Here is a 16,273-nt window from a genome sequence, read left to right as displayed (position 1 = left end):
AGCGTCCGATTTGGCTGTTTGCTGGCTCGGAATGACCTTATTCCTTCCCGGAGACGAATTCGTCGCACCGTACTGTGAGCGGCCTGGAACTTATTGGCCAAATCACGGTCTGAAAGATTGGGATTCCTCTTGACGGCCTTGATGACTTTCCCACGCAGTTTCCGGTCGACAGTTCCACTGCGACGCTTCGAATGCGGCTTCCGAGCCGTCGTCAATGTTTCCTTGTACTGCTTGATAACACGCCATACGGTATTTCTGGGCATTTTAAGCTGTTTAGCTAGCTTAGATGCCGACAACAATGGATTTTCAAAAAAAATGTGCACAATTTTATCTCTCCGTTCGGTTTCCATGGCGGTTGTTTACAAAATGATATTCGAAATTGTGCATCTAATCACTATTTCTCCAGCTACCCCGGTTCTTTTTCTCACACGAAAAAGAGAAAATGCATAAACCCGGGGAATGAGTGTTCGTCTCCGCCTTCGTCTATCCGCTGATATTGTTTCTATTTTCTAAATTTATTCGATTGCGCCTAACGCGATTATTGTGACATTGAAGAGTATTTATGTCTTCTCCCGTTCAGCCGTGAGCATCAACCACGGCCAGGTTTCAGGGCGAAATTCGGGGCTTGGCACTGGCACTCCTTGACTGACTTTGAAATATTAGTCGATTGTGCCCCGCAGGGGACCTCGAAGAGATTGCCAACCACACCGGAGGGATATTTTATATTCATTCCTGCTACCGATTCATCATAGCCCACGTCCCGTCGAAGCTGTCGGAACAAACTATCCGTCGGACGTGTTTTTTTTTTGCTGCTCCTTCATCTTCCTTCTGTTGTTTCCAAGCTGCGTATTGCTGCTTTCGCACACACTTGCCAAATCGGTACACGCTGCGAAACAAAGGGATCGCACAAAAGCAGTCTGAGTGGGCGGGCAGCCATGGAATCGGTTTTTCTCGTTTGTTCTTGAAGCGGGAAAGGTGGGGTGCTTTTCTGTAGCTCGGATCCGTTTCCGACGTTTCCACCATTAATCAATTGCAAAATGAGCGAAATGGTTGAGCTTGGCTGAAAAATAAAGAAAAGGCTACCATGAATTTACAATGAGTGCTGACTACTGCACAGTGTCCGTCCCCCAGGAAATACAATTTTAGGCGGATAATCGCCTCGAGTGTAGTTTGTGTAAATATTTTATCAGCGATCGGAATAAATTTGCAACTGTTTTGACTTGTATCATTTCCAAGAAATGTGTTCTTGTTGTTGTCCTTGGAGTAACTTAGAAGAGCAAAACATATCCGTGTCGGTGTGGAGTCGTATGAACTGCTTTGACTTGCACAGTACTGGGATTTGAGATATAACAGGGTAAGGTTGATTGATTATCGATAACACAAATAGGCAATTCCAACCTAAAGCTTCCATTGACCATCTTTGTGTTGTTATAGAATAACTACGTCCACGCAACAATCATCAGCGATGGAGATCGATCCACGGTCGAAATAAGATCGATTCATCCATACAACTGCTCTGCTCTGCAAGAAACATCGGGCTGCTGTTCTATAAATAACTCAACAATGGATCAACGACTGTCTCCGCTGTCCAGTCTTAACTGGATAATGGAAGAACAGATAGAAAACTCTTACGCCTAAATGGCTACTGTGTAAATGTGTACCATTTGCAATGGTATAGAAGGGAATACTCTAACGCCGAAAAATGGCAACTGTGTAATGTGCTAATTATAGATATGATAAACATGTGACATGTACAAGATTAAAATTCGGCTCTGTTACAGCTAAAATGCTAATGAGCCTAAAATAAAACAAAAGGGATAAAAAAAGTTATAGGAAGTTGTATCAAAGATACGACCGCATTGTTGACGTAGAACTACGCTGTTATTTTTATAGGTCGCCACACATTGGTGGCTTGAAACTACTAGTAATATAAACACTTCTCATCATTTTGCGCTATTCTCAAAAGAATCGCTTCTGTTAATATTACTGGCCTCGAAAAAAGTTGCATTACTTTCTCATGCTCGAGAGAATCGCAGCTGTCACCCTTAGTGGAGGAGGTTTTGCTACTGGCAAGCGAAACCTAATTACATACAAAATCCCAGAACGACATTTACTTTCATGGTGACTAAACAAGCGAAATAAACTCTTTTTGTTAATAACAACCTCGAAAACAGTAGCATTGCTTCATTATGATCAATATTAGCGCAAATGCAATCCTAGTTGAAGGCAGTTTTGCGACTGGCACGCGAACCCAAATAACTTATAGCATTATAGTAAGACATTCAAGATGCTTGATATTCCCCAAATATTTTTTGGCGCACAAACTTAAAGCCTGCTTCGCCATAACGTCAGTTTGATGCATTGATGCATTCTCAAAGGCACCAACGAAGCCCTTATGATGACGGAAAACAAACAATGTTAACAGCTTGGAAAAAGACTGAATTATGCCACACAGCTTGTACTCTGCTGTAACACCCATCGATGCGAATTCGCTGATAAGTTTGTCAAGAGCGACCGCCTTCACCACCAGCGGGGGGAGCTTCTTGGTAACGACAGGGTAACGACGTTTACATTTTCTGACTGACGCGCCGAAATCGCCTACTTCGCTGTTGTTTGATGCGGTGTCACACTCGCGAAGGCTCGCTTCGACGCGAGCGCTTTTCACTGCACCAACATCGCGTGCATCATTAGATGACGCTTGCCTCGAAATTTTATTGCCCCTGGCAATGCGTTCGTTTTTTGCAGGGCTCGAGCCTGCCTTCCTCTTCTACATGCTCATCGCACACTACGCGAAGCGTCCAATTTATGACGCGGAAAGAAGAACACACGATACGAATAACGCGAAAAACGAACAGAAAAATCAAACGACGATTTCCAAGTTGGATTACCACAGGTGGGGTCCAATCTTAGATCGAAGCGCGGCGAAGGCAAAGTGAACTGGATTACTCAACAGTCCGATGCCGAATGAAAGTTTGCCTCAGCGAGATCCACTGTTTATACTCTAGGCAAGTATTCCCCTTCATTCTTCTACTTTTGCTTTGTTCACGGAGACTTTCGATCCTACGATTTCCCCTCCGTTGGACGTCGATAAGTTGCTCGTTATTGACAGCTCTGTTCGGGAAAGCACACAAATGGACAGAACAAATGTATGGGTAAATGGAAACGCTTAAAGTTTTCATGAATTTTAACTATTTACAAACCAGGGATTCTAATGTATAGCATATTAAACAAATCTTACGGAATTTCCGATTTGTTTAGTATGTAAATCGCCAGAATCCGTTCGCGACAAAAATAGTTATTAACGTTAACTTTATTTCATAAAAACGTGACCTGTTTTCTGATTTGGCATCCTTAATCTCATACATGAGTGGGTTTGAGTTTCAAGCAGTTTTTTTAATGTTTTGCTAGTATGACGCCCATGGCAGTCGACACTGACAATCAACTATCAACTTTGTGAATTCAATTGAAATATAATTTCAGTTCAAGCGCATTTTATTTGGAATAGGCTTGTCAGAAATTAACATGAGTGACCTTCCCATTCATGGAAAGTCTCTGTGTGAGCCATAGCAGCATTTTATGAAATATATTGTAAAACGGATCGGTGCTTAAATTTCGATAATTTAGCTAAAACCAATTGATACTTCTTGGCCACTCTATTCTTAGAACATATGGAGCTATTCAAGATATCCTGTTATACTGTCAAATGTTGAAAATGATAAACAAAAATAGAATTTTCTCTCTCGGTAGCCATTCGGATGTAATTTTGTACGAGTCCTTTTCGTGGCTTTGACCCAAGAAAAATATGCCACCCCAACCAAAGCCCAGCCTCATTATGCGAATCGTTATGTGTTTCTTACTACGATTTTGTACATATGAGAAAATGTCAATTACGAGTCTAAGGCTCAGCTTATTTAATGCATGCACCTATTATTTAAATAATGATTTAAATGAATTTGGACAACAAACAACGCATAAATCTATCCCATTTAGCGTGCGTATGAGCAAGTGTTCATTTTACCATGTTATCATTTCAATAACACTAAAAAAATGTTCGACCCTGCAACCTTTTTTTTCTTTTCATGAAAAAAATACTTTTTTATTTTTTATAGTAAAAGTCATTCGATATCTTGAACAACAATTAGTTCAGTAATAATATTCTTCGAAAAACGGAGATTGTAACGGAATGAGAACGCTGTAATTGGGCATATTACTTAGGATTAGGAGATCATTTTACAACTCCTACCCCTATACTTGAAAAACCCGAAGGAACATTCAAAAACATTGGATTGAATCAAGAAGTTTCATCAAGACAATGGCCCAAAGCACAAGGCGAATGCAACTTCACATATGGCTACTTTGCAATTGCTCAAAAGTTATTTATAGACGAAAATTTCTCCTGAATACATAAAAAAAACTCATACCCTGACCCGCAACAAAAAAAATCCACATGAATCATCATAATATCGTGAGACTTAAAGTGAAGGTGGAAGCTAGCCACAATGGCGCTCATTTCTTTCATCTCCCTCCCTCACCCCTCGCCCGAAAATCAATACTTTTGCGAAAGAGTGTGAAGAAAATGATTAAACGATCATTTTCTCACATATCAACCAAACCAAGATCAAGTAATATCAACCAAACTCTAATCGATTACTCACAAGGAATTAAATTTTCATCTGCTGTCGCACTGTATAGTGAAAAACGTCGGAAAACTCGAGCTAGTGCTCTGAAAGTTAAATTTTCATTTATTCGTCAATGGTATTGTTTGTATTGGTGAAAGCATCGTTATTTCTTCGACACTGATGCCAGACAACATCATCGAAACAGCTATAAAAAGCACTCAATGAAATATTATTCATGAGTCATAGCGTTTCATGTCATTAAAATCAATAGAATAAAATTGTGTTGATATCAATTATTACAATTATTATACAATTATTATTTTTACGTTTTATGGGTCTATAATGTAAGTTTTAGCAACTTTAACATTGGTTGAGCAAATTGTATTGCAGAGCTCGGAACACTGCCACGGCTGCCTATGCTTTCAAAACAATAAACGGAAAAGTATTACATTCAATCAAAATGCCTCGGCCAACAAAGGGAAAGGTTAAGGCTCTCCAACGTGAATATTTGAAAACAATACGATCAACGAAGAAAAATATGTCAACATCGAGTTACTATGCGGAAGAACTTGTCGAGCCCCAATTCGCATGTGTTATAAATTTGCTCATGTTACGCTCGCGTATAATCAGAATTTTACTTCATATGCAAATGCACCTTCTATATATATTTATATTTGCAATTGTTCATCGGAACATATCGTTTATACATTTTACAATATAACAATTCAATACTAAGAATTGTTATTTTTCTCAAATGTATTCAAAGACTCGTGTCAATGAAGCGCTACACAGTCTGAAAAGTGAATTGATCTAATTACGTATGCTTTGCTCTTCTCTCACAAACACTATTACCCCATTTTTACAAGTGGTTTTATCTATACTACTAAAATGGCTTCCTTCAACCTTTTCCTTAAATGAACAATGGTTGTGGGATGAGGTTATGTTTTTGTATTACAACAGTTAATACGGTACAAACACAGAGATTGAAACAACAATGCAGACAATTTATTCTTAAATAAAAACTTGTGAAGCAAATTATTGAAATGTAACCATGAAACAACATGACAGGAAAAAAAACTCCAAAAAAAAACGATGTAATGATGTAAACTTGAGCTATTAAGTACGAAATGTGACCACTGTGAGCCCCAGAGTGTCGATTTTTGGCAATTTTTTTAAATGACCGTAGATCTCGTTTCATGCAATTTAAGACATTTGACATCATCTTTTCGAAAACACAATATATATTTTGAAACTTTAGGACAATACCTAAACTGCCCATGTTTGTATAGGAGACGTAAAAGTCAAACTGAAAAAACCGACTTTATCGCCGTTATGTATTCTACGTAATGTAATACGTTTGCTCAACATGCAAACAAACATTTTTTGTTCGAAAATATTTGAGCAATTCTGGAAAAATGTTTTCGAAAAATCACTGTTTGTACGCATAACGGACGTAGTTCCAAATAGCTTTCATACATCGTTCGAAAATCAACAATTATCAGTGTTATGTGCTATAAGCTAAATCTACATTTGAATCACATTCTTTGTGTAGTCCAAACATGTATTTCATGATAGTGTCTTATTACTTAGTGTTTCCTAATAGATGAAAAAAAGAAACCATTGAAATGCTGCTCATATAATTACTACACTCTGTCCAACTTCTATAAGACCACCCTGATTCTGTTTCGTTGCGACACAAACAGTTAGAATTTCAACAAGATACATTCATACATTGTTGAATGCTTAGAATAAAATATATTTAACGTCAATTTCGTTCAAAAGGGTTGTTCGTTTATTTATTGTGCTCAAATATGATAATTTCAGCTGTCCAGTTTCTATAAAACCATTTCAATATTCATAAGTAATACCAATGAAAAATTCAAAACGATCGGTTGATTTACATCTCAATAATTGGCAACCTTGCCATTTCGACTAATAACCTTGAAAATTCGTGTTGGTATACTGTTTACCAAATTGTGCTGAAATTTTTCCATTTTTCGGAAATTGTTACCTTGAGCTTTTCAATCGTGGTGTACCGTTTTCCCTCAGTGTAGATTCTGCGTACAAGGAGCAAGATTTTGAACAGGATTCGAGTCTGGATAGCGAGCCGTCCAGTCAAAAAAAAGTTTTTTGTTCTTAATCCTTTGCTTAGTTTCCTTGCTGGTATGAATAGTACCATTGTTTTGTTGGAATGTGATATATCTACACAAAAACTGTAGAAGAGAGGATTCCATGACATGTATGTAATCCTTGAATGATGTGGAAGCTATCTTGAGCTTTCCAGTCCCAGAGCCCAAACCATGCACGATCCTCCACCAAAATTCAGGGTTGAAAAATACTGTTCCTTTTTCCGTAAATCACGCCATTACCTGTTGAAATCCTGAAGACCATCCAAATTGAACTTTTTTTCGTTTTTATCGCCTATACATTGAAGAACTTTTCTTTATGGTAACATACCATGACCCACTGTCGGCTCATGTGAGCTTTGGCAAAACACAGACGTCTTCCGATGTGAGATGCTTTAACCATTTAAACCCGCTTTATGTGAGGAATTTTTATCAAAATTTGACAAATTTTCACCCGAGTAGTAGAGAAATTGGAATATTGCTTTATTTGCATAAGCGATTTTGAGGTATTCGAAGCTGTACTAACTATTTCTAGCTTATCCCGGTCAGAGAGCTTCGGTTTACGTGGAGCTCTCTCCTTCTTACCGTATCCTTGAGGATTCGCCAAATAATTAAGCACTACAGGATAGTATCGCCCAAACCGACGAGCAATTTCTCTGATATCAAAATTTTCTTAGTGAAATGCATCGATTTGTCTTTCTTCTTTCTCCGTGAGCACTTTTCCCTTTCCGCATTTTTAAGATTGATTGATCAAAACAACTACAACAACGGAAAATGTAACTGGTCTTATAGAAACTTGACAGTTGAAAAATACGAAAACATTCGTTTACGCTCAGCGCTTGCATACACGCATATAAAAATCATGCAGTGTATGGTGGTCACCAATACTTACACACTAGAATATAAATTGAAGCATTGTTTGTTTACATTGGCACAAAGCAGCAAGATCATACCCTGGCCTTACAGAAGTTAGACAGAGTGTATTTTCTGTACACAGCACTGCGATGAACGAAGAGAAGCAATTGTGTTTTTAATACTATAATTACCTAAATTTCTGCATTTGAATCTTCAAGTAGATAACGAAACAATCAGATCAGTAGTAAAATTAAAATAATTTTGGTTTTTAGCATTATAACTACTCGAATTTGATATCGAATTTTTCCACATACTAAGCATTCACTCATACCGTTGGTGTAAATCACTCCACCATCTTTATGAGATTGATCGTGACATCGGTAAATCATGTTGCTAAAATTATCAACATTACAAATTCAATTAATTGGAAAACACGAACCTGCTGTTCTTATCATATTCAATGTATTCAGTATTCAGGAAAAAAGTACTATCATAGACTCGCAACAAATCCAGAGCATCTTTTCCAGACATTTCACTAAATTTCTTCCAAACCTTTTTGATTCTATCCGATAAGAACTGAAACTACCGACTGAGACGTTTTGACTATTATCTGAAATATAAATACTAACGCTACAGACAGAGCAACCTGATCATTACGTCTAGCTACGCGAACAAATGTTCATCGAAACGATTGATTGTCCGCAAAAATAGACGCAATCGTTTTCTAAATGGAACAAAATATGTTTTATTTTGTCAAATCTCTTAGGGCCTCTTTTTGCCGATAATATCATTCAACTGGACAGATTATTTCATTGGAAACTGGGTTTCGCTTGTAGGCAAAAAAATAACAAAAATCGTTTTCCCAACACTAATGGTATTGGTGATTACGTCTCTATGCAAATATGGGCAGGATAGCAATTTGCAACATTGCCATCGAACTACCCTTTAACTAAAAAAGGTGGCTTCACATAATCAAAACAAGTTGATGCGGTTGATGATGGTCCCGAAAAACCACCAAATCTGTTCAAAAAACTATCAATTCAAGGTGTAAAATCACGGTTAACTACCTTCAAAAATCGCTTCGTCCCTTGTGATTCGGTTCTCAGTCAATAAATAATCCCCAATAATTACAGCATTTCACGCCCGACCGTACAAGTCAATTCGTACTGTATTATCAATTCATAAAAGTGTGTGAGCGGTTACATTCATCTCGGTGACGCTTCCTTCCCGCCGGATTCAGAGAGGCTGGGGAAATGGGACCACACCACCGCGAAGCGAATGTCACCCAAAAAAGTGACCTAGTCCTTTGAGTTTGTACCAGCGACATACATAATAAGCAGAGCATGAAGTCAGTGGAGAATGAAATCGGCGAGAATCGGTTTCGAGAACTACTGAGTTACTGAGAGTGATAACGGGACTACCCCAAGTGGGTGGCCTCTGGGCGAGGTTTGGGTTCTAGTACTACATTAGGAGTTCGGAATTTGGAGAACAATTAAGTTTTGGAGAGATATGGATATGGAGAGGAGAGAAACCCGATCCCGAAGCGCGGTGCATGGAAAGGTGGGCTTCCTCCCAGCAGTTCAGTAACACATCGGCTGTAGAGGAAGATAGTACCAAACATGATGTAAGATTTATGCTCCGAGAGCTGTGTTAGGCCACACCGAGTCTAGCCCTTCAGAGAATGGCTGTGCTTAATTATTTAGCCAAAATCTAGTCGGGTGGGTCACTGCGTCTTTCGGTCGATGGGTCGGGAAAGATACATACGCAATGTTTGCATGCGGGATACGATACATAGAAAACAGTCGAGGGATGATGCCCCCGAGATATGGCCCTTGATGACGTCCATGATGATGATGACGGGTGATTTCCGAAGTTGTCTCCGAAGGAGAATTGATAACCTAGCGAAAATCGAATCCTGGTTTATGATGATGAGATTTGCCGGCCTCTCAGACTACTTGAGGTCAGTGCGAAGGAGGGGACCGCAATAACTCGGAAAAGATGAATCGAATTACCATCGAGTGCTTTTGATGTTGATGGTGATTTGTGCTCTTCACTGCATTGTGTTTTTCCTGGGTGGCTTTGAGAGATGACCTTTGATTGTGAGGTTTGCGCAAATATGGTGATCAAGATTGGTGCAAGTTGTTGATAGGTACGAGTAGATTTGAATAGATAATGAACTATGCAAGTCCATTACAGGGGAATTGCCTCGATCCAGTAACTAATTACCATTGTTGTACAATGATTAATTAGCATCAAAAGACCATCTATCCTTTTGTGACATCGAAGGAGTTAAAATATTCTTTTCAGTTCATCGGAGCTAATAATGAGTGTCCAAATAGAGATTCTTTTTCCCTTTGAACTCGCTCATAGATTATAACCATATTGGGATATTGGTGTTACTGTTAGTTTGATTTAAGCTTGAAACAACATATTTTACCCATGGAGCTAACAAGAATGATTGAATGCTGGAAGAACGAAATCGGAGGTGGTTACACGAAGAACTGTTTGCCAGAAATGTTTGCTTTTGTAAAAAAGCATCACAAAGTATTTTGTTCTGGACGGACCGTAATTACGCAAAGGCCACTCTGGATTGGTTGACCGCCCATAACATACCGTTTGTGCAATCTCCTAAACGTACCCCCGGAACGGCCAAAAGAGTCGTATTGGACCATACTGTCCCAGTCGGTGTACGATAATGGTTGGGAAGTCACCACAGTTCAACGACTTCAATCCCGTATCATCCAAAAAAGTGGACCTGGATTTGTAACTGGCTGTTAAAGTATTAGGATACCAACTGACCCGACAAACTTCGTCCCGTCCAGAATTTGGCTCCATTTGCTTGATTCCTTCTCGAGTTATGCAGAAGTTTGTGTTTCATTTGTATGGCATTCCTCTTCCCCTTAGGTGTGTCAAACCACCATAGAAACGTTTATTGCTCCCTGAAACCTCCTTATGCCAAATTTGGTTCAATTAGTTTGATTAGTATGCAAACCCCCCCTTCTCCTTTAGATAGGGGGAAGGAGTGTCGAACCACCATAGAATCATTTCGTGCCCTCTAAAACCGTCACATGCCAAGTTTGGTTCCGTTTGCGTGATTAGTTCTCGAGTTATGCAGACATTTGTGTTTCATTTGTATGGTAGCCCACCCTTAGAGAGAGGGGAAGAGTCTCGAATCACCATTGAAACGTTTATCGATCCCTAAAACCTCTATATGCCAAGTTTGATTTCATTTGCTTTATTAGTTCTCGAGTTATGCAGAAATTTGTGCTTCATTTGTATGGCAGCCCTTCCCCCTCCCCTTGAGAGGGGGAAGTGTGTCTATTTACCATAGAAACGTTTCGTGCCCCCTATAACTATCACATGTCAAATTTGGCTCAATTTGCTTGATTAGTTCTTGAGTTATGCAGGAATGTATGCTTTATTTCAATTCTTAATCACCTCGCACAAGAACAGATTTGCCTGTATAACCATTTTTTTATAGTGAAAATCATGTTAGTTTCTATACGATGTAGGAACCTTAGCCGTAATTTCCAGCAGTAGTATGCATATCCTAATATTTAACGAATCTGATTTTAATTTTATTAAATTTTCAGGATTTTGAATTTCGATTTTCTGAAAGAAAGATTAATGATCTTAAATGCCCATTTTTAAAGCATCAGTCGTAATTTAAATTGGTCATATGATAACGAAAATTGTGATTTTGGGTAGCTTCCATCATATGTACCGAGTTTAAATAATCGAAGAGAATCGCGTCAAATTTGGCTTTTTTCGGCTGATTCGGCGTGGAATTGCTCTACATATATGCAAACGACATTATTTTTTTCCTTGAGCACAAGAAACATCTGCCCTTGTAATATTTCAAAAAGAAGATGGTAACTGTAATACCTAATGCACGAAAAGCTTGTGAAAAGCTATAATAGCATTATAATGTGCACTGGTTCATCAAAAGGTTTAGTTTGAAAAAGATGCATACACAATCAAAGAATATCTTAGACCCCTACTTAAATACTGTAGTTTTTTTTGTGTCCCTTATCAGAATACGCTTTACGTAGGTTCAGCTGGATGACTCAGGCTCTTCCTTCCTACGAGTCTCGATATATGTTGTTAAATTTATTAGGTGTACCGGTTCTCGTTCTCTAAGGAACAAAAACTCATTTTATATAAATAATCAAAGAAAATATTCTTCTCTAAATCAATCAAATAGTTTGCGTAAAATCCAATTACTTTGCCCTGAAAATGTGTATACTTGATGGCAGTAAGTTTTTGAAGATTGGTGTAATATCATTGATTATGTAATATGTTCAATTCGTTATTTTAAATTAAATTCATTAGTTATCCGACTAGTTTTCATTAGTTTTTAGTAGTATTATAAGAATGTAAACGATCTACTTAGATTGACGACGAATAAAATTAAAATAAAATTCAATTTTACAGATGGTTTTCGAAGTAGCGCTACATCTTTCAATAAGGGTGCCAAATCAGTAAACAGACCACATTCTTGTGAAATAAAAAATAACTATTTTCACTATGAATGATTTTTGATAATTTGCACACTAATCTAAAATCCTTAATTGTTTCATATGCTATACATAACTATTCCCTAATCCGTAAATGGTTTAAATTGACGATAAAAGGAAGCATTAATTTTTTATCTTACGGGCAATACGAAGAGAAGAAATATTGTGATTAAAGCTCCTCCTATTTCCAATTTATCGGGTATAAATAAGCCATTCGCGATTCAAAATGACAGTCTATGTACAGCTAGCGAGCAGAGATTTTTTTTTAATAATGCTGATATAACACACAAAGGCTATGCAGCAACTCAATGTTATCTATTTTTATAGCCGTTTGGTAGAAAGTGCTTCTGTATTTTTGCATCACACGCATCAATTGATGTTGTTTCCATGCGTTGCCAAAAGTATATTCAGAAGGTTAAGCGATGTGAAATAATGATGCTTGCGGAATGGAATATAATCGCCTCATTCACGTTTCATCAGGGATCCAGTGAGCCTTCACCAGTAGCCAGTAGCGACGGCGAGGTTCTCAAACGATCTTCCTCAAGGCCAATTGTTAGTTTTGCGTTAGTTTCAAGGTCGGATTTTTTGTTAAACGTGCTGCATAAGATAATTTGTGGATTATTTCATTTGGAAAAAGTGATTTAGAAGTCTACAGCCATTCCATGCCAAACCTATATAGTGGTTCTCAAATTTTAATGAGAAGTGGTAGTTTTGTTCCTTACCGCAAAAAAATAGAACGGGATATTTTTATTTTTTACTATGGTGCCCATTTCTATGTTAGAGTGGTCGGAAAAAACAACTTTTTCCCCTTTTTCCAAAAATGCCTTTTTTTCCAAAATTCCAAAACTTTTGAACTACTGAAAAGATTTAGAAAAAATATAAAAAATGCCCTTGGTCCCAAGATCATGTAAACTATTGACCCTCTACCGCCCAAGTTTTTTATTCATCTGAACAAACCTACTCCACTTTTATCTCGAATTTCCAACTTTCAACATAAAACACTCCTAGCAGAAAGCTGCCAGCATAAAAACAATGTGTATGTGTGATAGATGAAAATATTATAAAGACGTTCTTGTGGGGGTGAACATTGAAAATAATGTCTGAATAATTTGAAAAGCGAATTCGCGAAGCCCGTCTAAATGCGGGCTTGGGCTGTAGAGGGTTAAAAACAATACAATCAATAATTACAAAATCAAAAACCAAAATTTCTGCAAATTGCCGCCCACCGTGCACCAGTAAATGTGTCGAAAATTTCAAGATCATTCCGGAATTGTTTCAAGAATTGTTGATGATTTTCCTTCAAAGGGTCATCTTTTGCTTTCCACAACTTTTGCATAAAGAGCTTGGAACGTAAAACAATAGGCCCCAATAGACCAAAAGGATCGAATAAACGTGCTGCTTCGGATAATACCAAGCGTTTGGTAATTGGAGCTTCGTAGGCCCAATCAAGTATCTTAAAACGGAAAACGTCATTGACTGGCTGCTCCAGTACCCAGAGTTTTTACTTGTGTGCTTGATGAATCGAGCTCCAATAAATTTATTTCTTCGTGAAGCTCCACCGGATTATTTTTGAAGAATATTCGCGCTGTTGGATGCCCATTTATGTAGTTTGAATACCGCTGATTGCAGGAGATCGTTCAGCTGGTGGCAAAGTTTGATTCCTTCTTCTTCGGAATCTACCCCACAATGTAGATCGTCAATATTAAAATCCTTAACTGGGACTTTGACTGCGTTGGGATGGGTCAATTCACCATCAGTGGCGAGTTGCTAAATATGGGGCCGATGCGGTGCCGTAAGTGATCGTCAGCAATTCGAAGGTTTGAATAGGTTCCGACGGAGAAGAGAGGAAGACGATGCGCTGGAGCAAACGATCGCTGGGGTATAACAGGGGTTGTCGGTACATTTTCTCCAAATCACTTAAAATTACGGAAAGTGGAATGCGAAAACGAAATACCGGAATCGGAGGGACGTGTAGCATCGAAAAAGACGCGGAGTTTCGTTGTAGCACTATCTGCTCGAATAATGCCATGATGAGGCATAAAGTAGATTTTTTCTCCAGGTTTTAAAACATCGTTGCTTGGATCGATCGGGATCATGTGTCTCAAGTGTACGTAGTCCTGAATAAAAGCTTCGTAGGCTTCCATCAGCTGAGGATTAACATGAAAACGCCGTTAAAGCGATAGAAAACGACGGATAGCAATGTCTCTGGAGTTTCCTTATTTCTCCAGAACATCTGGTTGCTTATGTAAAGAAACCACAAACCGTCCGCTGGTATCTCTTGTCGTGGTAGCGATGAAGTAAGATTCCGTTCCTCCTCCAAAATCATATCTCCATTTCGACTAGTCCGACATCGCAAAACTCTATGTCAAAATTTGTTGAATTGAAAGAGTTTTCTAATAAAAATACACAAAAATAAATTTCGAATGGTGGGTCATTTCAGGTACAAAAGTTTTTACCAATAAATTAAATTTTTGAGTAATATTCTTTAACAGTGTATTAAAAATATTATTTTTTTCTAAATAGTTCAATGATTTTCCAATAACTTTGCCTTACATTATTTTTTTATCAGACATCTTGATTTCGAGTTACGATTTTTTGAAAAAAAACGCCTTTATGAAAAATCTGTGGTAATAAAAATTGATCATTTGACAACGAAAATTGTTATTTTGGGTAGCTGATACCATATGTACTGGGTTTAACAAAAATCTGAGAGGGTCTTGTCAAAATCGGTCGTTTTTCGGTTGATTTGGCATGGAATTGCTACATGATAATGCTGAGAACTAATTTAATAACCTACTTAAATTTGATTTTATCGTTTTTTCCTTGCCACTTCTCCCAAATATTTGTACTTAAGAATTGCATTCTAAAATTAACTACGTTAACAATGTCATGAGTACAACTCTTCTGATTTGTTTTTGTTATGATCCGTACTGTTACGTACGCTTCGTCTCCAGTAGAAAAATACACGCGGAGACGCGTGGTAATTCACTTTACATTACGTGAACAAACAACAATGCTGCTCCACTTTTCAGTAGAAATGTAGCTGTTTGTATGTTCGATTGATTTTTCAATAAGTACGATTTCAATAGTTCCAGGTAACTCAGTTTTACGACAGGTCGCATATTTTTCCCTAAAAAAGTTACTGGTATTCTCTGGGATTTTGGTTACACCACTGACCATTCCCCAAAGAAAAAAAAATGAGACTAAAATAAGATCGTGGTGAATATGATGAAACCACTAGCTGTGGATAATGAAAATGTCGGCGTGTCCCACCATTTTTGACGTAGGACTACGTCTCACATCAAGGGTGCCAAATCAGAAAACAGGTCACGTTTTAATTAAACAAAGTTAACGTTGATAAATATTTTTGCTGCAAACGGATTTTAACGATTTGCATACCAATCGAATCGGAAATTTTTCAAAGATTCGTTTGATATGCTATACATTACAATCTCATAGTCCGTATATGGTTAAAATTGGTGAAAATTAGAAGCATTCCCGTTTCCCCATACATTTGTTTTGTTCATTTGTGTGCTTTCCCGAACAGAGCTGTCTATAACGGGCAACTTATGCAGCCGCCAGAATAGAAACAACGAAGAGGGAGAGCAAAAAGAGAATATTTGCGAAGTAAACTCCACCCTTGCATAGTAAGTAAGCTGTCGCTGGCGTAGAAGTATTGCATCTTCTCTGAGGGAAATTCTCAGAAACTTTCTGTACCCGAAACAATAAAGGTCCTTCGAGCTGTAAGCGCTAGCGAATATTTAACTTGAAGTACACCTGGCATTGCAATAAACATAACCAGCCATGGCAAAGCAGGCGAAAAAAGAGAAGAATGCAAATGATTATGGGTCGCTTCTAGCCATCAGTGTTTGGCTTTGTGTGTGTTGTTTGTTTTCGTTGCGCGAAACTTAGAGCTTGTTCATTTTCTGTACATGTGAATAGCACACCTTCGATACTATTAGTTGCCAATCGTATTTGCTCTCGTGCGCGTCGGCGTTGTTCTGATGCAACAATTTTTGTTGATGGTTTTGACCGAGAGTCGAGAAACGATTTTTCATAAACGGTCATTTTCGCGATGTTTCATTTTTATCGCTGCAACTGTGTGCATCTGTTAAACGCGTGTTTGATGCTTGTTGAATGGCGATGCACGGAATAT

This window comes from Toxorhynchites rutilus, chromosome 3 (genome assembly GCF_029784135.1).
Source record: "Toxorhynchites rutilus septentrionalis strain SRP chromosome 3, ASM2978413v1, whole genome shotgun sequence".
NCBI classification, from domain to species: domain Eukaryota; kingdom Metazoa; phylum Arthropoda; class Insecta; order Diptera; family Culicidae; genus Toxorhynchites; species Toxorhynchites rutilus.
Note: the sequence above shows the minus strand (reverse complement) of the source record.